The sequence below is a fragment of the Oncorhynchus masou genome, chromosome 25 (assembly GCF_036934945.1).
Source record: "Oncorhynchus masou masou isolate Uvic2021 chromosome 25, UVic_Omas_1.1, whole genome shotgun sequence".
NCBI classification, from domain to species: Eukaryota; Metazoa; Chordata; class Actinopteri; order Salmoniformes; family Salmonidae; genus Oncorhynchus; species Oncorhynchus masou.
This window is the reverse complement of record NC_088236.1, coordinates 33,129,873-33,154,513: the sequence shown is the minus strand read 5'-3', so window position 1 is coordinate 33,154,513 and position 24,641 is coordinate 33,129,873. Positions and strand designations below refer to the sequence as shown.

Genomic DNA, 24,641 nt, shown 5'->3' with positions numbered 1-24,641 from the left:
AGAGACATTTTCTAACCTTTCTGTTTTCATATGACAGTGAGACATTCAAGTGTCTGTAATATGAGTTTTCCGTCAGTTTTTGAATACAGCAGAGTAATTGAATGATACAGTAAGCTGGCGAACGGGGAAGTTGTTCTAGCTACAGTGTGATGCTGTTGTTGATAGTCACCCAGCACTAACATCACTACTGCAACCTCCACTGCAATTAGGATTGATAATTCCACTGCGGTTTGTGTACCACTAATACTAAATGGTTTGGTTGGGCTTGTTCACATCATGGTGAACTTCCACTGGAAGACCCTTAGCACTGTGCCTGTTAGATACAGTGATGACTGTGATGCTACAGAGGCTGCCAACATTTGAGTGCCAGCGCAGACAGGCACTTGTTGGTGTATCACAATCCTTCTTTTGGCTCCTGTTGGCAACACAGAATGCTGAGTGCTCTGGTAAGGGAACTGTGGGGCTCTGCTACAAACCAGAATGATCCATACTAAAATATTAATGCCTAGTTTTCCCCACATCAGCAGGGCCTAATTTGATTGCTGGTTAAGATATGCAGTTTTGGGGATACTGTCAGATCTCTAGTTAGTTCTCCATTGGTCCCTTCCAGTCGTGGTCCCACAGTGGTCCCTAGAGAGTGTGGCATCATGGGGAGGTGTTGTGGAGAAGAATGGTGCTCCTGCTTGGCCTGGTAAAGATTGGGGGTGCAGAAACACAGTGGGACAGGTGTTGTGAGCGGCACACAAGGGAGTCTCACCAGGCTGCAGTGCCTGGCCTGCATCCATCTCTGTACCCCAGGAGATAAATGGTGAAACCATCCCGAAACAGTTCAACATCACAGTCATGCCTGGAGTGCTTTTCTCCAACAATGGGGAGAGAGGGTAGTTCCAAATATCATCACAAAAATGCAGGACAGTGCAATTAATTTAGACCAAGAAATGAATGGAAACACAATACCGTGGCATTGATGAGCTATAGATTAATAGTGCAGAGTAGAAAAATAATCTTATCCCCGTACTGCATAACACCTATATGAGCTCCAATATTTGCCTCCTTCCTCGATTATCAAAATGTTTTGTCATCATACAGACCAGAGTTTTCGGCCTTTATTGTATAAAATGATGTGATCTTTCGACTGCCCTTTGTCTTGAAAGAAAAATGTATTCTCATTTGCATTACCATGTCTAAATGTCAGCCACCGATATTTTGTTAGACATTAGTAAAGCTGGCAGCGAGAGGCGCTGGATAATTGCACTCAGCCTAGCAGAGGGATTTACATAATTTCAGACAGCAATTAAAGAATCCTTGGGAATTTTCTTCCTGGCCTCCATCTCGCTCTCTCTTATCCACTCCTCCAACAGTACAAAAGAAGCATTCGTTTACATTAAGCCCCATGCTCCTTGCTGTGCATTTGCATGAAATTATAGGTTTTCATGATCTTGAACAGCAGGGTAACATTTAAAATGATGTTTTAAAGCCCTCACCTTGGAATAATAAAATGCCCCTACGTTTTTTCTTTATTTTTCTCAGACTGTGGGAGTTCATTGAATGCCACTCCATAGCAAACTTTCTCATTTTCCATTCAATCATTTACAATATAGCACATTTAATTGAATAAAGGATGGTTTTGACCTTCATTCCACTCTTTACAAGGTCCCCGCTCCTTTGATCTGACCGTGTACTGCGCAATATTCCTTCCATGTCCAGGGAGAAAGAGAAGTGGTGTCCATTAAGGAGCAGTGTATTGCATCCACACTACTCACCTTTCAAAATGTCTGATGATATTCTGACATACTGTGACCGATTGGACGGTAGCAGGTATTGTATGTACAATCACTTTGCATAATACATGAGAAACTGTTGGTCATTCAAAACACAAGGGGATCTATAAGAGGGAATGTGTTGTTCTATAATAGCAATGCCTATTCATGTCATGACGCAATATTCAAAATGGTCATATATCGGCTTAGTTACAGTGAATTGTAAAAAAACAGCACACTGAGAGATAATATATATCATAACAGAAACGGCTTAATATCTTAATCCGTGGTGAGGTTGACTTGGATATGCACGTAAGAAGCCTCCGGTTTTAAAGTAGCCTAACAACTGTCATTGAGTACAATGGCACAATAATATTTCTGCCCCTCTGCCCAGGACAAAGACACGGAGGGAGTGTTGGTAATGGTGTGAAAATGGCTCTCTTCTGGACTGTATCTTTAATTAGGTCTCAGTGGGTCTCCGTGTAATCCACCATGCTGATTAGAATATAAGCATTAACTTGTCTAAGCTAAAATATATAGCTGTGAAAAAAATTGCAAAATAGCGCTGATACTTTTAGCACTGTTGCGCACATTAGGAAAATCCACGACCGAACTCTCATTGTTAGTGTGGTATGGATGACGATGTGCACCTTTCAATGCAGCAGAAGACCGTGTGTTGTGATTCTAGATGACCAGATAACTTGCAACAATGACAAGAAACTGCCATCTGGGGAATCGTAGGTGGCTCGTTTTAGTTAGTTGTATCTTGTTCTCGATACCATGTCATGATTTTAGGTGTTTCGACTGATGGATGTCACGTCTATTATCATATGGCTAAAATTCACTAGTTAGCTAACCAACTGTAACAATGTATTTGAGAGACAACAAGTTCTCATTATGCAAATTCATTTATATTCAATAAGCATTGGGGACTAAATATAGTTTACATGTTGTCAACAATCTAAGCCAACCGGGTCTGTTTTGCCCCATAGTTGCGTATGTTTCGGTTTTGTTGTTGAACAACCAATCCCCGTATAGGATCACCAAGATTAGTTAAACCAAGGAATTATTGGTTTAAACACGTAGTTTCGTCAAAACAATACCTTCCCCACTGGTTCCTTGATTTTCTGTCCTTCCTTAATGGCATCACAGAACATGTTCACACTAGTCTTCCCACTGCTTTGATATAAATTGTGACAGTAACTCAATATGAACTGAAATAGCTGAGAAAGCCCTGAGCTCACATGTACTGACAGTGCTGTTTAATTCGATCTTGTGCCAGCCTGAGTTTTCTGCTGCCACTAAATATTAAACATGTATACCCACCCGTTTTATTTGCATGTCGTAATGAGCTGGGAGACAGTGCCCAACTGGTCAAGCCACTGTTATCCCACTGCGCCAGTGCTCCACGGAAAACACGTGCCCTAGGGTAAACCAACAGAAAGTGGTTTGGTGAGGTAGCGAGGGAGAGAGAAAATAAGGCAGAGTGAGAGAGAGAATGTGAAGGGCAGCGAGAGAAAAGCATGTGTGTACATTTATGGACAGTAATTCAGCATTCTGATATCATTCTAAACCTCAGGGGGGGGTTAAAGGGATTGGTCTATACAGTGCCTTCAGAAAGTATTCACATGAAGTTGTATTGAACAAAATGTGGCAAAGAAATTAACTTTTTGTCCTGAATACAAAGGGTTATGTTTGGGGTAAATCCAACAGAACACGTCATTGAGTATGGTGATGGCTGCATCATGTTATGGATATGTTTGTCATCGGCAAGGATTTGCAAGTAATTTAGGATAAAAATAAACGCCATAGAGCTACGCATAGACAAAATCCTAGAGGAAAACCTGTTTCAGTCTGCTTTCCAACACTGTGAGACAAATTCACCTTTCAGCAGGAAAATAACCTCAAACACAAGGCCAAATATGCACTGGAGTTGTTTACCAAGATTACATTGGTAAACAGTGACCTAGCTACAGATTTGACTCAAATCAGCTTGAAAATCAATGACAAGACTTGAAAATGGCTGTCTAGCGATGTTCAACAACCAACTTGGCAGAGCTTGAAGAATTTAAAAAAAGAATAGTGGGCAAATATTGTACAATCCAGGTATGCAACGCTCTTAGAGACACAATTCATTTTAATGCCACGCCGAAGATGTGGATGTCGGTAAAGGCAGCCCCCCGCACTTCTCTGATTTAGAGTGGTTGGGTTAAATGCGGAAGACACATTTCAGTTGAATGCATTCAGTTGTACAACTGACTAGGTATCCCCCTTTCCTTTCCTTTGTAACATAACAAAATGTGTAAAAAGTCAAGGGTTGTGAATAATTTCTGAAGGCACTGTATGTCATCACGTCTTTTTTTTTTTAAATGCATCCCCTTTTTCACCCCAATTTCGATCTTGTCTCATCGCTGCAACTCCTCAATGGGCTCGGGAGGCGAAGGTCGAGTCATGCCCCCTCCAAAACATGACCCGTCAAACCACGATTCTTAAAACCCGCCCGCTTAACCCGGAAGCCAGCCGCACCAATGTGTCGGAGGAAACACTGTTCAAGTGATGATCGAGGTCAACCTGCAGGTGCCCGGCCCACCACAAGGAGTTTCTAGAGCGCGATGAGCCAAGCACCCCCCCCCCCCCCAAACCCGGACGATGCTGGGCCAATTCTGCGCTGCCCAATGGGACCCGGTTGTGATAAAGCCCAGGATCGAAACCCAGGTCTGTAGTGGTGCCTTAGACTGGTGCACAACTCGGGAGACCCCATCAAATCTTTATAATTAATATATATTCATGATCTGGTAGTCCAGGAGGGCAGATGCCAGAGTTGTGTTTAGTAATTAAAATGCTTTCCCTCAAATGGGATCACCTGAGCATCACTCTACAGATATTTCAAACACTGAAATGTATCTGTGTTATTTGTACTGTATATTTTGTAGGAGTCATTGTATGTGGAATGATAGATTTTGGGTTTTATATTGCTAAGTAGGATCGATGAGATATGGCAAATGTCGGTAAACACAAAGCATACCTGTATAGCAATAAGTATTTTAACTCCTCTGGGGCATCTAAAACCCAAACTTTGGATTATTTGGTATTTTGTATTTTGTTAGGATCCCCACAGACACTCTTCCTGGAGTCCACACAGAACATGAAACATGACATAATACAGAACATTAATAGACAAGAACAGCTCAAGGACAGAACTACATACATTTAAACATGGAAGACATAGCCTGCTTATCAATACATACACACAAAATATCTAGGTCAAATAGGGGAGAGGCACTGTATCGTGAGGTGTTGATTTTTTCTGATTTTTTAAACCATTTTTGCTGTTCATTTGAGCAATATGAGATTGGAGGGAGTTCCATGCAATAATGGCTTTGGGGACTGTGAAAAGACCCCTGCTGGCAGAACATCTCTTTATTACAGACAGACCTCTCCCCATCTTTACAACCATTGAAATTTGCAGAAACATTTGCAGAAATGTGCAGAAAAATCTATATTTCACATGAAATAGCTGTTTTCACATATTGAGCTAATATTTCACACATAAAACCAGATTTTCACCATCATAAAATTTGGAGTTCATGTGTTCATACCACTTCTCACATGTGAGAAGAAAAACTAATTTTCACCACTTGTGAATTGCAGTTGCACATGTGAAATCACTTTCACATATGGAATTGTATTTTCATATATAAAAAATGATCGCATGTGTCTGTGAGTGACCATTGAAAGAAGCCCAATGACAATAACAGAGAAGCTAGCGCTCTGAGTCTCCTTATTTATCCTGTTTGACATGTTCAAATTAGCGCTTTCAGAGTTAATCAGTTAACTCAAGTAAGCTTTTGGTATTTTAGTGCACTTTTTTATCACATTGTCTGAAAGCATACACTGAAGACATCAATTGGAGCAAATTATTTGCAGATTAGTCATGATTAATCACAGCAAATCCTGCAACATACTTAATGGGGGGAAAAAATCATTTGACAGCCCTCGTTGACATTTGAAGTGTGAAAATACACATGTGAAAGTTTAGCGGTCATGGAGTTGCTCATGGTCACGTGATGAGGTAACCCCGCCAGCGATTTCAGAATTAATGTTATGGTCAAGACATTGGTCAAGACATTGGTTTCTCCCATGGGAGACCCAGATTCTAATACCGCCAGTTACAAAAACAATTGTAGAATGTTTAATTTCACATATGAAATGTAGGGAAACGTCATGTGAAACACCCATGTGAAACTTCACTTGCCCGAAAACCTGTTTTTCCCACTTGACATTTTTCAAATGTAAAAATGATTGTGAAATGCCACACATGAGTCTGTTAAACCACTTCTGTGGATTTTCTTTTTTTTAAAAGCCTGTTTTTTCAAATGTTTTCACGTCTTTTTTGTTCATGTCGTTTTTTTGTAAGGGTTATTCTGCATAGTACTGACCAAGTACCACATTGCTATTGAGTGCATCTCAGTGCTAGAGGCGTCACTACAGACACTCAGGGTCGAATCCAGGCTGTATCACAACTGGCCGTGATTGGGAGTCCCATATGGCGATGCACAATTGGCCCAGCGTTGTCCGGGTTTGGCTGGTGCCGGCTGTCATTGTAAATAAGAATTTGTTCTGAACTGACTTGCCTAGTTAAAAAAGGTGAAATAAAAAGTAGGTGCAAAGTTCAGATATGATTGTTAGATTTCTCTCCAAATGTGTTTGATGAAAGGTCTTTTGTTTGGCTTGTGCTTTTATTGCGAAACAACATATGTTTGATCCTTTGTAGACATAAAATAATTCCAAATAAAGAGCTGCATTCTCTTTTGTCTGACAAAATCTCAAGGCTTTGTAGGACTATAATCAATTTAAAAAGGAATCATCTGTCAGGGACTAGTGTGAAGAAACTTTACAAATTAATTTCCCTTGTGAAACTCTTGGCAATGATTTCTGTTCTGTTTTTGTCGGGGGGAGGGGGGGGGGGGGTGTTTCAACGAAGTGCAGTGGCATTGTCGTTCTCTACCGTACATCCCTTTCCAGCAGTGGAGCATGGAGATTCCTACCACCTCTCAGTGGGGATTGTATTGCTTTAATAATATGTATCAGATATGTCAAGGCAATTCAAACCTAGATCAAAACCAAAGCTGACTGTCTGAGAAACACAGGGAAAGATCAAAGACATGAGATTGTGCAGGAAGGGTTGGTTGAAGAGGGGGTCTTCTTCTTGCCTGTTCATTATCACTATAACTGTTTTATTAAACACGTAAAACACTTAGAGCAGTTGCTGAGAATGTTGTCCAGTCCTGGGCCTCCAGTGGGACAGCGTGTCCTGAGCTTTACTGCTGCTAGCTTGTCATGTCCACGTCAACTGTGCTTGTCGCTGTACATCTGAGCACGTTTCTCAGGCATTTAGTTGTCTGTTTGACTTCTCTTGATTCTTTTTCCAAATCTTTTACATATAGTCTTCACCTGACATCACACAGACTGTTTCTCTCTAAAAAACAATTTCAGAAACAGAAATCTACAGTTTAATGGTCCGACATGCAGCAGTATGACACAAGATTGGGCAAATGTCAAGAACTGATCAAGTAGAGTCAACCTCAACAGAATGAACCACTCCCCAGTCACAATATTAATCACATACTGTAGACACTGAATCATAACTTTTGTTTACTGCTAAGAATGACTGCCACACAATCAGACTTTCAGTATATGTCTTTATTAGGTGTGCTTGCTGAAAGAAAAGCACAACTTTAGAAACTGTTCATACTTATTATTTGCTTTCCATTGCCACATGTAGGGCAAACATGGTAAAAGCTACCAACATCAAAACAACTTCAAAACTTTTAAGATAGAAATGCCACTCAAACTTTAAAACTGTAGACCGGTCTGGAATAGTATAAAGGGGTTGCAGATGCGTCACAAATCACCTAGCAACCACACCACGTTGGAAGACAAGAGTCAACCCTTATACCTTAATGAGTCAGCCTGTGTTTTTCTACCACCAGAAACTGTCATGTCGTGTGTGTAGGTGGCAGGGAAGTCAGGCGCAGGAGAATCAAACTTGGTATAATGGAGTAGTTTAATAACGTAAAACAAACTCCAAAACCAAAGTATATAATAAAATAAACGTGGGTACAAGAACCCGTCGCACACCAATCCATAAATCACGAGCATAACAATAAACAATATCCGACAAGGACATGAGGGAAAACAGAGGGTTAAATACACAACAATTAATGAATGGGATGGGAACCAGGTGTGTAGGAAGACAAGACAAAACCAATGGAAAATGAAACATGGATCAATGTGACGTTGACCGCCGAGCACCGTTCGAACAAGGAGAGGCATTGACTTCGGGAGAAGTCGTGACAGAAACATTGAGACAATTGCCCATTATTTTGTTTTTCCAAGGACCCAGAAAATGGAGGCAGTGGGATAACCTATTCAAGTAAGTAAATATATGTTTATTATTATTTTGTTTTTTACAATGTAATATTAGCTAGCTAGCATTCTACAGGAACTTACTGTGCAGGCTAACTCAAATGACCTGCTAATGTAATGTAATGTTAGCTAGCTAGATAACTTCACATACTGTATAGTTACCTCAGTGAATTAAATATCACTAGATAGCTAACTAGCTAAAATTAAGTTAGCTATCTTGATGTATTTATCATTGTAAATGTAAAAACACAAACTCGAAATGCGTTTGAAGCTAGGTAGGTAGCTAGCTAACAGACATGGAAGAGGGCGAAAGGATTCATGTTAGCAGCGCCAGCTGTCAGAGAAAGGATAGTAGGCTACTCTGAATAGCGCAGGTACTTTGTGGGAGGACATTATGAAAATATTCTCCAGTTCCGGTCCCTAGGAAAAAAAACTGAGGACCGAGAGATATAGCAACATAATATTCAGTGCTGTCTAATTTAAGTATAATGAAGCATGTTTCTTTGATGCTTTCTGTCCTCCGATACAGAGAGCTGTAAATTCCTGTCTGCAGATGAAGAGGTCCCAATGAATGTCACAAGAGAATAAGAGTACATCCGTGTATACCATTGGTTATATGTGTACCTATGTTAACAAATGTTGTAAACAAAAAATACAGTACCACTGGAATTCTTTTGGACAATAATGTCCTCCTCTAGGCTAGATGGACATATCCCCTTTTTGTAGGCCTAGAAAAGATGGTTGCATTCAAGACAATGTTGTTTTTTATTTTATTGATCTGTTTGTCAAGTGTTAGTTAGCAGAGTAGGCCTAGGCTATCCCTTGATCTGTCATATTAAAAAAATATTCTGCTAATGTCTTTGGTCATGTAAAGAGTAGTGGAATTGCATGAAATGTGTTTATCAAAGACCACATTTTTCCTGTGCAAAGGAGAGAAAAGAAATGTCTCTGATAGAGCCTATAGGCCTATGCCTCTACTCGCTCAGACACAGTGATTAGATTATTAATAGCCTAATAAATGATGTCACTATCCAATCTACTCATCACATTAGGAATAGTTGGCTTACAAAATGTGATGTTAGATTCTTGCAATGCTTTCTTATAACGGTGCATTTCTACAGTGAAAAATTATGCACTGCCTACTTCATGAGAGAGACGCAAGCTAAAAGATAACTTGTAGTCTATCTCGCTAGCTAATGTTGGCCAACTTAGTCTTCTTGTTAACACCTGGTTAGCATAACAGCTAAACCCGAAATCGATCAGATTTCCGAATAATTGAATTATTAGAGTAGACGTACTGACAGCTGTCTGGGTTCTGGTCTTGACGGGTAAAAAGGTTCTTGAGTCTTAATTATTTCCTTGGTGTTTCATGATTGTGGGTAATCTGTAAAAAATATTTTTTTGCCCGTTGTCTTTCCTGCCTTGTTAGAGCAGCCAAATACTGCACGAAAATGTACAGTGGTGATAAATTAAGTCGTTTTGGGCACAGTTATCGTGCAGCTAGGGGTAGCCAATCATCTGTGGTTGTCGCAAGAATTGATACTGTGGTCTTCCAACATGTGGTCTCCCTCTGTGCATGTATACAGCTTTTTTTTAATACCATTTACATTTTTTTTTAAATATAACCATTTTAAATGTGCATTAAAGCTCCATAGGCTTGAATGGGCAGTATTTGGATTCACCACTGCTCCTGAAACCTTAAAGCTACCAACACCAAGACAACTTTAAAACATGCAGGCTGGTACTGTTACTAGAAAAAAACTTTTATATAGACTTTTCACATTACAACCATGTTTGCATAAATACCAATGCATCTCAGGTGCCATAGATTGGAATGGGAAGGATGCTGGTCACTACTAGTCTTTAACCGTTTAAGATTGACACCCCATTCAAACATTCTAACATGCAGACCGGCCTGGAAGACTGTGCTTGTATACAGCTTTTTGATCATTTTAATACTTTTTTAACTATAACTGTTTTGAGTGTGCATAAAAGTCCAAAGGCTTGAATGGGAAGTATTTGGATTCACCACTGCCCTTATACCATTAGAGCTACAAACACCAATCTAATGTCATGGACAGACTGATTCAACTCAGATTGCTTGTCAAAAGATTGTTGATGCTATTTGTAGTATTAACACTCCATAGACTTCAAATGTAAAAATTGTATTCACCACTGCTCTTGATCTGTTTCGGCTACAAACACCACCCCAACGTTGAAATGTGCAGACTAACTGAACTTATATGGCTTTGACACAGCTTTTTGCTACCATTCCTACTTCATAAACTATAAAGCTTGTTATATCGCTATTCATTTCAATGGCGAAATGGAGGCTTCAACATTCTAAACTGAAATCACTGTCACAAAACCTTCAGAATGTTCAAACTAAAACATTTTGACAGCTTAAAAACACATTATGTGGCTTATGATGATATAGTACTCACTCTAGCCTATTCTACTAGCTAACTATACCCACTATAATAACTCCACACATACAAACCACCCCAAAATAGGTCACTAACACAAAGCCTATGAAAACCCTATTACTACTGCCACCACCATTACTACTACTATTTTACAACCATAAATACTTAAAGACTAGCAAGTACACTATATTTACTTCGTTAATTGTCCTTTTCTAGTTTCACAGATATTTAAATTGTTTTAATGTAAGCGTGTTGGCATTTAAACACTGCACCCCATACAGAAGACATGGTTCTGACACCCTTTGTCCCCAGTAAAAACATTCCATTATTTCAATAAGTGCTTGGTTTTAATACATTATTGATCTTTAAAGCCCATCATCGCATGACACTCATGTACTTGTGAAAAATCATACCAATTATGAAATCAACCAACAACTGCCTCAAAAAACAATCAATTGTCACATTGGAAAGCATTTTGTCCCACACTACTATAGGCTTTGTGGTTACACAGAAGGAGTGGGTGTTAGGTGTTTAATGACTTCCAAATACACATTTCTCTTTTATTTTTTTAACACCCATTACTATTCACCACAGCCTTGCTTTGGCTTTGGTCTGCTCCCACACAAAGCAGAGCATTGCTGATGCATGATGGTTTGCTGAGACCCAGTATTTTTACTCCACATAGTACTTGCCACTGAGATGAATAAAGCCTACCTCTTGGAGGTGGTATGTTTTGTCACTGGTTATAACATTGCCACACCAGGAATTTGCCTGGATGTATCTTCTGGATTGCCACAGAATAGTATATAGCAATGTAACAAGTATTTTGAAGGGAAAAGGACTGATGAGACCATAGGTCAGAATTGTCTGCTTGTGAGACGGAGACCTGTACCTATTTTCTGCCTGTTGTCTTTCCTGCCTTGTTAGAGCAGCCAAATTCTGCAAAAAAAATGTATAATGGTGATAAATTAAGTCATTTTAGGCACTGCTATCATGCAGCTTGGGGTAGCCAATCATCTGTGATTGTCGGAAGAATTGATACTGTGGTCTTCCAACATGTGGTCTCCCTCTATAGTGTGCTTGTATACAGCTTTTTTTATACCATTTATACTTTTTGAAATAGGACTGATGAGACAGTAGGTCAGAATTGTCTTCTTGTGAGACATAGACCTGTACCTAGACCAGCGCCTTACCAACAAGCAAAACTAAAGCCAGGGTGATGGAGTATAATATGTATCCTGACAAAAGGAATGGATTTATTCATTTACATTTTTCAAGTGTTTCTGAAGGGGAGTGATGACACGAGCTGGGGAAAGAGAGGCATTTTGAGGCTCCTGTGACGGTGTGGGGGTGGGTGGTGCATGGGGGCTGAGTGCTTGTGGGGTCAAGTGCAAGCTATGTCTTTGACAATGGTTGCCTGGCTGCATTTCCATTTCACAACGCTCAATCATGCAGTCCCCTCATGCAGAAACCTTTAACTCAATGTCTATAAATGCAAGGAACCAAGGCTTACTGTTTACACCAGCACCAGCAGGATAACTTCAATGATAGTTTTTGATGCAATCAATGTGCATTTCCATTGTGTTGGTATGTTAGTGAGGTTGTGTGTATACTGTAGTGTAGCTTTGAACATATGTGCTGGTTACTAATGCACATGAAGAGGACATGGCATCAGGAAAAGTTATACATTTACAGTTTTAAACCTATTTTCATTTCAAAGCTAGTATAATATTGTGTCCAAGTTTGACATGTAGCTTTTTTGTTTTTGTTTTCATCAAGTGAGTCTCACTGAAATTAATAACCACATTTTCTATAGTGAGAGATGCATGTCCCCTAAAGGATGCAACATGGGAAACAATGGGGGAAAACAGGCGAGTGTCTTTGGGGGGACGAATGCCTTGACGGGCGTGTGAAATCTGAACAAAATAAATGAAGTGGAGATGGTAATACAGTGTGTTATAGTGCAGAGTGACAAGCCCGTTCCTCCCATGAAGCAGCTGAGCTGGCATTAAACAGACAAGACATCCCACTCAGTCAGTTATCGGCCCAGGAATAATGAAGGAACAGGCTGGTGGAGCAGGACGACTCGCCCTAGTCAGCCAAGTGGAGAATTACATTTCGTGCTGTTTCTCCGCAGCCAAGCATTTCCCCATTGGAGGTCTACCGGGGCTCCGGTGAACAGGGACAACCCATTGCACCCGAGTCCCCCTGGCATTGACAGAGATGGGTGGTAGGGTTGGTGGTGGTGGAGGGGGTTTGGGTGCTTGAGTGTCAGGGGAGGGTTGGATTTTAGTGGGGGGTAGGGCAGTTAAAGAGGCGAGAGCGATGACAAGTACAGTTCAGAGAATGAGTAAGAAAGTGATCACTCGTGTTTCTCATTTTCCAGAGTATGGATTTATTATGAAATAAAGGACAATGAAATGGGTCCTGTCTGACCCACAGAGATGCTGGAAGGAAATAATATCATATGTGGTTAATGCCCTCTCTCTCGCTCTCTTTCTCTCTCTTTCAAAGAGGGACTGACAAAGCCACTTACCCCCTAACTCTCTGTACAGGGCACTAAGTTTCTTGTAATATCTCACATACTCACCCCACAAATATAACTCTCATACATATATGACCCCTTTTAGAATATCCTGCCCGTATGTTTGTGCCTTATGTTATACAGCAATCCAACTACTGGTGCTCTTAAATCATCTCCATTGCAATAATAAAAGGGGACTCGCCAGGGGTGACCCATTTCACCTCTAAACACATATCATGAACAGTGCAGGGTTTGATTTTGACCAGTTTCTGTAACACCTGAACTGATCTGTAAGCTTGAAATATACATCCAGTTAAAAAGATTCTCCTGTACTTTTGTATACTTTTTAGCCAGTAGTTCTGAAAGTAGAGCTCACGAGCCAAAAGTGGTCCCTGAAAATGAGGTAAGACAGTAATTCTGCTCATAGATTATGCATGTACTAACTACACATTGACACATCCAGCCCAAAACGGGAGGTTTAAAAAATATTTACTAGTCGCCAACGTTCCCGGAGCATAGTGCATAGTAAGTGAATACAGATTTACTCTTCTAACAGAAGGCAGCATGGTCGTTCTTACTTGCCGTTGATCTAACACAGACACTTCTGGTCACATGATCCTGTGCCCGTTCCAGATGTCAGATGAATGTCAACAACATTGCCAACTGATGGTCCCTGCCTTCGCTCTGCCCACAAGTCTCTATGTCCTGAAGTCAGCCAGTGCACTGTGTGTTCCACAAGCCCAAGTGCACTTTTGCATATGTGCAAGGTCTGCAGCACATTGGCCTTGCAGACATGCTGATTAAGCTGGTGATGTCCTAACACAGAGGAGTAGAGGTTCAGCCTAGTTGCCTGCTCTATGTGGCACCCAAATTAACCTGGATCCTCTCATTATCTCTTGTGTGGCTTTGACCTAGTCTGCACTGCAGTTCAGGGGAGGGGCTACCGCCAGGATATAACGCCACATTGCACCAAAGTCTCTCTCCACATGTCAGTGGAAATCCACAGTGTTGGATTAGAGATAAGCTAATCACTTGTTCACACCCAACTCAGTTTGAGGAGATGATTACGATCTCATTTTTGATGTCCCCTTATCTGATTAAGGATGATGAAGGGTTATTTATCTGATTAACCAAGAGTAGAGAGATGGTGGTGATGGTGTACTTCTGCTATTAGAGCAAAAACATACTGAAACCGCTAAGAATAAAAGGGAACCTTTCATAAACATACAGTATGCAGTACACATACGTGGACGTATACAGTATGTACTGTGTTGGAGGCGGTAGTTTGTCTGACGACTCAAACTGAATTCTTCCACTGCTCTATGTTCGCTACGTACTTCAGTCAGACATCCATGAAGTCATTTGTAGTAATGTCAAAATGAGAGGTGTTGTACAAAGTCATCAGCGATTGGTTCATCTGTAACCAATCAGAGTATCATCCAATGACGAATTTTCTAAACACCGCTTTACCCATGTGTGTTCTGGCTTAGACCCAACCCATCGGTTTCTGGGACCAATCAGACATTCTAGAATGGATTTCCATTCTAGAAATTGCTGGGGAGGTGCACAGATCCAGACTCATTGCGGAGAGGAAACTAACATCTGTGGGTGTGGCATAGCGTTTGGCCTGAGCAAGGAGTTTGGGTAGCCAGAAAAGGTGGTAGTGGGATATGTCAACACAAATTGAATGCCTCAGAAATACTGTACATAGTTTGCAGGCCAAGCCAAGGTCTATGGCTGCAAAGACCTGCTGAGGGTTCAGGTTCTTAAAGTGGAAGTAATTACAGAGGTGCACGGTCCATTAAAAACAACTGTTCAATACAATAATCATTCGACTAAAAAGCCCTTGTAGCAGCTGCCAAGCCTGATTTTTATCAATTGAAGATTTTATTTTTTCAGCATGAAACAAACTGAGCTTCCAAAAGTGAAATGATACTTTCAGATGTTACTTTTTATGATGTAATTTCAATAGACAATTATGTATTCAAAGAATAGCCATAAGAATATCATCCCATTCAAAAAAATACCATAAGAAAGGGATTACGAACTAAAGTTGAAGCCAAATATAGAATATCCAACATTATAGTCCTAAATTACTTATACTTTTACTCATGGTGAGTTGTATGGATATTGAGGTTGAGCATGTAAAATATGCATGTCCAATTTCTTAATCCCATTCAAAAAAATACCATAAGAAAGGGATTACGAACTAAAGTTGAAGCCAAATATAGAATATCCAACATTATAGTCCTAAATTACTTATACTTTTACTCATGGTGAGTTGTATGGATATTGAGGTTGAGCATGTAAAATATGCATGTCCAACTTCTTAATCCCATTCAAAAAAATACCATAAGAAAGGGATTACAAACTAAAGTTGAAGCCAAATATAGAATATCCAACATTATAGTCCTAAATTACTTATACTTTTACTCATGGTGAGTTGTATGGATATTGAGGTTGAGCATGTAAAATATGCATGTCCAACTTCTTAGTATGTAGACACATGATCATCTAATTGGTTGTTTGCTCAAAGCATAGCTTCCTCTGTGTCATCTAGCATATGCAGTGGTGTTGAATTGTATGCTCTTACACAAAGTCATGCTGGGCACATACATATCACCCCTAACTGTTCACCTGGACTCTGATCCTTAGTACTGTCGCCAGATGTGGCCAATTGCCTCCAGCCAACCCTGCCAGTTCATTTGCTTTCCAGGAAGAAGAAAAAACATTGACGTTCAGCAATGTATGACTGCAACAAAGGTAAAAGGATAAGAGTAAAACGATGGCTGAAATGGTAGCAATTTCCAAGGTTAATACTGACAACAAATTAATATCTATCCAGTGGAATTAAAAACTCTAATCGACATTCAACTTTACATGTACAGTACTATGAAGTCTATAGTAGTAGCTTAGCTTATCATGAGAGTAAAGATATTCAACTTTACATTTACAGTACTAAAATGTAATTAGACAGGCTTATCATGAGTGTAATGAGAAAGATATTCAACTTTACACTTACAGTACTATAAAGTTATTAGACAGGCTTATCATGAGTGTAATGACAAAGATATTCAACATGTCTTACATATTGATTACTTACATATAGGGCCTTCAAAACTGTGTTGGCACGTTCAGTAAAATCTTATTATGGTGTTTGTTAACATTTCCAAGCACTAGTTAGCCACCTAAATGTTTCTAACTATGTTCCCATGAATGTCAATACCACAGACATAACTTTATTCATAAATTGAGAAAACGAATCATAGAAGAGCCAAATAGAGACACTAAATGCTGTTTTTTCATCCTTACAGTTTTACGATTACAAGCACAGTAGCCTTTCCATCGGCAAACGTGAGAGGTTATGCCACTGGTTTGTAAGCCCATTCTTCATATCAGCAAGACGGCGTTGTATTTTCCTCTCGCTCGGTGTCTTTTGAGCAAAGGAGCACATTACTTCTAGTCTTTGTTTTATTATGTTCAGCAGATTAATACATGGGGAGTGCACTGGAAGAATGTATATGAAGATGTGTACTTTACATAATTAAAAACACAGGATACAAGCAGCTATTATAGCAGTACAATCTGGGGAATGTAATTAAAGAGAGTGTGAGAAGAGTGCAGTTAAAGCTGCCGTTGCCATTACTGGCTCCCCATCATAATATTACAACTTTTGCACTGAAACGTGTTCTCTCTGAACTCATTCTGTATGACATTTTGCATTTCTGCATAGCTATCAAGAGGCTACCTGTGAATTTAACAGGGTTCGCTATACCACAAATTCACAGATGACATTTTGGGACATGTAGATACCTCATATTTTCTGTAATTTATTCATTAAAGCAAGACAAAACTCAAAATATCACTTACAGTTGCATTTGCCTGTGTCCCATGCAGGCTTGTTCGAATGGAAGAACTGCACAAATGGAGAAGAGAATGGAATGTTAGGATAATGGATAGATGGACATCTTCATGAATGGAATACTGTAAAATTAATAGAATTTACTCATGGTTATTTCTATTTAACACAATACTACGCATACATTACAGATGTTTAATAAAGCCACTAAGATATGTTCTTACACTCACTACATGTATTTTATAAACATTTTAGTAACACTTTACTTAAAGCCTGAAGGTATAATGCATCTATTATAATGCCATGTTCATCCTAGTACCCTCCCTAGTGCGGTTTATGTATTTTGGCATTCCCTGAACTGCATACAGTTCTCTATCTCACTGTGTGATGCCAAGCAACTGTTCACAGAGTGGATATATTTTTATATTACCTCACTATCAGCTAGAGGTTAAAGAAACATACTAAACATTTTGAAACAGACTCATCATCTTTAAGCAGTAGCGTTCTGACAGCAGTAGGACACACTGCAATCAAATACAAATGGCATTATGACCCAAAGACGATCTTCTCATCTTCCCATCATTTCCATGCACCTCCCCATCTTTTAATAGCTCCTCTTCATGAAACACAGAGATAATAGAAGGCAACGGGCCAAAAGTTGAAGAAAAGGGGAAATGATTAAAGAACCTTATTAAAAGCAACCTTGTAGAATTGGACATGTGATGGAGAGCACATTATGAGACCTGATCCTTTTCAAATGACACCACGGTTTCCCGAACACGCCGAAAAACCTGATTAGGGTGACAAGCACTGAGTGATACTGCAAACCTGTTAATAACATGAAAATTAGAAGGGGCTCATGCAAAGAAAGGAGATTAATTTAGCTGGAGTCCATCTCGGGCAAATTGCGAAGTTGTGAATATGTTCTCAGATAATGAGCCTTCCTACTTGTCAGCTCACTTGTCATTTTCTGTAATTAATGTTAAGGAAGACTCCTTCCTGATGGTTCGTATTACTCATGTACCAAGAACATTTCTTCAGAGAAATAATTTACATTTATTATCATCAGTCTGTTTGTGTGGTTTATTCCACAGCGGAGTAATTTATTGCAGCACCATTTCGCTCGCCTTGATTAGTCATTCGTCAGACTGAGATGTAATTTTTTTCTTCAGATGTCTGGGCCAGGGAAATGTAAAGTGTTGCAGCATCATATGGGTTCCTGGATGCAATACCTCCCTGCTATATCTCTCCTTGTTTTTGTCTTATTTTCTTTTAAACAAACATGCACAACATTCTTTTCTGATTGGAAAATAAGCACACACACACACACACACACACACACACACACACACACACACACACACACACACACACACACACACACACACACACACACACACACACACACACAAAGTATACAAAGTATGTGGATACCCCTTCAAATTAGTGGATTCGTCTATTTCAGCCACACCCGTTGCTGACAGGTGTATAAAATTGAGCAGCACAGCCATGCAATCTCCATAGACAACCATTGGCAGTAGAATGGCCTCACTGAAGAGCTCAGTGACTTTCAACGTGGTACTGTCATAGGATGCCACCTTTCCAACAAGTCAGTTCATCAAATTTCAGCCCTGCTAGAGCTGCTCCAGTCAACTGTAAGTGATTATATTGTGAAGTGGAAAGGTTTAGGAGCAACAATGGCTCAGTCGCGAAGTGGTAGGCCACACAAGATCACAGAACGGGACAGCCGAGTGCTGAAGCGCGTAACGCGTAAAAATCGCCTGTCTTCGGTTGCAACACTCACTACCGAGTTCCAAACTGCCTCTGGAAGCAACGTCAGCACAAGAACTGTTCGTCGGGAGCGTCATGAAATGGGTTTCCATGACAGAGCAGCCTAAGATCACCATGCTTGTGATGAATCACACTTCACCATCTGGCAGTACGACGGACAAATCTGGGATTTGGAGGTTGCCAGGAGAACGCTACCTGCCCGAATGCATAGTGCCAACTGTAAAGTTCACCTCAACCCCATCGAACACCTTTGGAATGAATTGGAACGCTGACTGCGAGCCTAATCGCCCAACATCAGTGCCCGACCTCACTAATGCTCTTGTGGCTGAATGGAATCAAATCCCCACAGAAATGTTCCAACATCTAGTGAAAAGCCTTCCCAGAAAAGTGGAGGCTGTTATAGCCTCGAAGGGGAAACCAACTCCATATTAATGCCCATGATTTTGGAATGAGATGATCGACGAGCAAGTGTCCACATACTTTTGGCCATGTAGTGTACATTGTGTTGCATCCCCAAGACTCACTTAATTTCAGAATATTCCCAATAATCAGTCTTGTGAAATTATAGGTTTGCAGGACATAAATACAGCTCAGATGATAATTAAACAAATCTTTGCAAAGCTATCATCCCCTAATTGATCATTAACATGCTGTAATGATTGACTCTGGATTACATGAATACTGCTAGCTATAAATAACACAGCACACTGTCAGTATAAATGACTGAGGAGAGAGGAGAGGTAAATAGGTTATGGCTAGGCCTAGAAAGATCTACATTTAGAATACTGTTGACAATTATACCGGGCCTGTTCCTTTTCTAACGTTGAATACAAATCAATGCTGCGTTGTTGATTACTATGTTACTTTCAGGATACATTTGGTCACCATTGACGCTACCTGAGGAACTGTGTATCAATAATGGACTATATACTGGACTAACAGACCTTGACGTGATATGTCAAAACTGAACTAACGATCTACATCGAATAATCATCACATCACATTGTCATATAGCACATTAACATATTCATATTTTTCTTTACAGTATAGTTTTAACTGGTCATTGGTAACGTAGAATGTATATTTTCCCCTGTGATTTACAGAGGTGCAGAAATGAAATGAGTGCTCCTACTGTGCTGTAACCATAACTCAAATAATATCCATCAGAGATGTATATTTAAATCAGCCTTGCTTTGCATTGTGTCGGTAAATGTATACGCCTATTTCTTAAATGTATTATTCATCGGAGCATGTAAATAATGTATTCTTGGTTCCATAGTAAATTAACCCTTTACCTTACCAGGGGTACAGGAGTCATTGTTTTGAAAGGCAATTATGTCATTTAATTAATGCTGTAATTAATACTGTAATTAGCTTAAATACCCTGCAACCGGGTGCCACCACTAAGCTGTCTTAATTAAACAGATTGAAAGGTTTTAGATCTTCTTTTTGTTGCACAGTCAGTTTACATGCAATATAGCGAAATACTTAGGTCACTATCAAACATGCATATAGACCTATGCAGTCAGTATATTGTATCTGTCTGTATCTCACTGTATATTTGAATAACATGCAACCAAACTCAAACAATGCAACAAAAATCCACTATGTGCTTGTCCAACCCAGACAATTAACATAGTTAGAACATTCGAGCCTTATTCAAATAGGAAATGATTATACAGCTTGATGGACATCCATAATCAATCTGATTCTAAGACTCTTTCATGGTCACAGACATGAGATCTTTCACTTGGAACTCAGTTAGTCGTCTAAAACATAATCAAGGCCAATAAATCCATTGTAAGCACTTTCAAAATAAAGGCCGGGACTGTGTAGTAGAAGATAGTGTAGTCCAGTATTTTATTACTCGGGGGCAGTAGTGGAGCAAGGAGACAGCTAATCCACTAGTGCAGAGTTTTTATCCTTGCCCAACCTGACAGTGATAGAAAGTGTTTTCCCCAAACTAGAAAAATAGTTGAGAGAAGATGAAATAGCAGAGTGGTCAGTGAATACTGAGGGATTTCTAGCCCACTATACTGCAATGCCAAGTTTATCTTTGTATTCATAGGTTGTGAGCCTCCATATACCTCATGTATTGTGCCCGTATGACACAATCACATATACAGAGAGCTACCATACTTGCTTAAACAGTATAGGTTCTCCCTTTTCAAACTATGCTAAATTGTTCAGACCGGTTTAATTTAACATTGGGAGATGTACTAACTCGGTAGGCTATATCGGACTATTAAAATGGATGTTGTCTCTTTGCCTTTTGTTGTTACTAAAGGATTTGAAATTGAGTTATTACGCAGATATTTGAATAACTTTAGATATGCCCATTCTAATGTGCATAAATATACACAAATAAAGAAATAAACACTGTTCTCTGGTGCACACAAGACACATATTATATAAACTTGTTCTGTTCACACAAAAGACAACTAGGCATCCCTGGGTTACCAGTGCCTTGAATTTGGTTCCTAGTGATTTTATCAATGTCGTTAGAACATTCATTGAACTAAGTGAGAAATCCATCAAAAGCTGACAGCAAGCTGTAGACTAATGGCTGTTAGGCTGTAATATTTTTTAATATGATTTTTATTTCACTTAATTTCATCTTCTCTTAACGGAGGTCCCAAGTCAGTAGAGAGCTGCTCAGAGCAGTGAGTTTACTGCCTGCTTCAGTTTCCAGTTACACTCTGTCCCCCAACCCAACAACAATATGTCAGGGAGTAGCCAGAGGAGTTTGGGGTTTATTGTTCTCTTTGTCCATGTTTACCTGTATGTCCTAAATACACAAGTTCAATCTGATGGGACATAATGGGTTGCAATCTGACCTGAAGTACTGTAGTTATTAACGTATTTGATACAAAAGTGGTTGTAGGCTATATTAGAAAATATAGGTGTGTTCAAGTTAGAGCAGTTCACTTTGTAATGGGATAGTGACGGAAACATGCAAAACATACAGCATACTGGCTGATATAAATAGTTGTATATCTCCACATCCTGCGTTGGAATGTAGCTTCCTAATACACCATTCACTGTAAATAAAAAAGTAGCCCAGTGGGTTTCAATTATGTGCTAACATAAACCTAATTGTACACCTCCCTTCAGCAGTAGCCCCTGTTCTTACACTTCATGTCTCCTGAAACCATCAGACACTGCACTGAAATTGCCTGAAACATAACGAAACAAATGAAATGGAAATGTATTTCTCGGAACAGGATTATCTGTCCCTGTGACTCTTATCTATCCCTTGCTGTTTACTTGAGTAAAAAGGAGAAAGATCATTTTACAATTAATGGTAGGGTTTTCAGGACCCCTACTGTAATAATTAGATGACACATCTTCAAGAAATACCCCTCCATGTAGCCTAACCTCAGATTTCAATGATCTTGACCCTGGATATATTAATAGATGAGTTAATGGCCTGCAGAAATCCTTTAATTTATACCAGGGTGAATTAAGAAGAAGTAATGGATTTTTCTTTTCAAAATGTCCAGACACGGCATTTCCATTGAGCTTATCTGAGAAATCAAATGACCATATTATCTCTTTGAATGGGTCTTCTGAAGCCATATTTCACACTGTCTGATGAGAGTAGTTCTGAAATTCATTACATGATTCTTGCTTTATTGTAGCTTGGTAGTACATGCTATGACAATGGAGGATTATCATTTCCTAGCCCACAGTGAAGGGGGATGGTCATGAATCATAATTTTGGATTAAAAGGACAAATTAAACTTTTAGCAATTAATGCAATGTCAATATAAACGAAATGCTATAATGTGCAGTAATGTACAGTATAATACAAATTCCCAGACTTTTGGAAGACAGCAAACCACTATTTTGCTTCCTTCAGCTTACTCCTTTTCCTGAATTTAAGGATGTAAATTATGCTACCACATGTGTTGTTGATATTGATGAGAAACTACCACAGTATAATATGCAACAATCCATTCCAATTGAACAGATTTCTCCTCTTTTTTCCTTAGCAGGTAGCAGGAAAACCTGACGGGGTGACGGTGTAATGAGAAATATGATAATTCTGTTGCACATTAATTTCATGTCCTGTGGGTTCTGCAAGATCACTTATTATTCGTAACAAATTAAATCACTGTTTTACCTAGTATCACCCTGTGTATCAAAGAATCCTTTCCACTCCTCGATCAAATTAGCTATATTCTTACTCCCACACAGTGGTTAACTACTGTATATCATAACATTTCCTTGAAGTTGTAATGGGTGTGAAATTATTCGGAGATATGCATGACAGACAGTACATAGGCTCATTTTTTCAAAGTGCATGGAGCTCTTAGTGCCGGATTTGATGCATTTTGTCTAAACTGGCACTTAAACATGAGCTATAACAATGTCATTGTGCTGCCCCGTGATGATGAAGTCATCCTTATATACTTGAAGGAGACACTTTTTAAAATAAAGGGACCACTTTCTCCTGCCACCTAATGTTGTACACACCCCAGGGTTGCATATTGGTGTTATAAGTGAACTTGAGCCCCCCCTGTCAAATAGCAGTGCAACACTGGCAGTTATTTGGGGTTTGTTTGTAATCTTTTCGGGCGCTTTGTCAGGCAGGCACAGTGATATTAGTGCGAGTGCACAAAAGCCCCAGAGTGGTGTCACGCACAATTAATGTCCCCAGGTAGCAACTCCATTAGTCTTATGAACTCAAGCCGCAGTGGGGAATGCTAATGGCGGAGGTGCCGTAGGGCATTAGGAGAGTGCAGAGAAAGCCCCCACTATACCCTTCTACTTGACCACTGTGTACCTCCATCACACTTTAGAGCTGTGCGACTAACACCCCCCCCCCCCCCCAACCTTAGCACTTAAGTGAGACATACAGATGCAGGATATTCATTTGATCACTCTTTTGTTGCTGACAATGATCTTACACTGCAGGAATACAAACGTGTAGTGTATTTGAGTTTTTTTTAAAGACTTCTAAAGTTTGTAATTTCCAAATTTCAGACTTGATTTGCCCTAACAGAAAATGTATCAACCCCTACAAAAATGTACATTTATTATAATCCACATTTCCAGTTGCTGCAGGATTATGTTTTAAGATCCTACATCTGTAGGGTTCTGTTGAACAGCAATTAGAATGTGAGGAATTCATGTGCAATGAATGCACCCAGGTCTCACGTAATGTATTGAGCATAATTAATGTGGGTTTGGTTTTATCAGAGCTAATGATACAGACCAACCAATGCTTCAAATAACATATATATTTCTCAAGATCTCGAGAATTTTATCCAAATAACGCCGAATCAACTCAATAACGCCCTCATCCCCTCTAAACGCTCCTGTAACATTTCATCCAATGGCATGTTCTTGTAAAGGCCCTAAATCTATTTTCCGCACGTTATAAGTGAGAGAAAAAACTCATGCGGTTAATCAGTGTCAGGATTCATAACATGTCAGGTTCCATGCCGTGGTTTCCAATCCCACTTGGTCACATGACCTTCCACACGGACAATCCCCAGCTGACCTTGCTCATGTAGCCATGCCCACCGGTTGAGCTGATCTAACAGGCCTACAGCTGCGCTAGCTAGCCCCCAGGGTGAGGCCCTGCACCGTGCCTGCTCTACCATGTACGTATTTAGGAAGGCTCGTAGCTACCTTTATATCACAGCTCAATAAAATTAGGTTTCCCTCAAGCGTACATATCAATTCTGTGTCACGCAGCCTATGAAGCAAAGAAAGAGACAGAGGTGAAAGCACTGAAAGTGTGAGCTGACAGAAAGCAGAGCAAGACAGTGAGAACATAGTAACAGAGTAATTTGGGAGACCGAGCCCACAGCACTAACCTTCATTCATAGATGAAAAATAAA

At 39.8% G+C, this 24,641-nt stretch overlaps 1 long non-coding RNA gene across 1 annotated transcript; it reads left to right on the top strand.

Annotated features, from left to right (window-relative positions):
- Positions 1-8,085: 8,085 nt before the first annotated feature.
- LOC135513545 (uncharacterized) lies at positions 8,086-9,857 on the top strand. Its single transcript, XR_010451557.1, has 2 exons — positions 8,086-8,196; positions 8,719-9,857. It is a non-coding gene; the product is annotated as an uncharacterized LOC135513545 (long non-coding RNA).
- Positions 9,858-24,641: the final 14,784 nt, after the last annotated feature.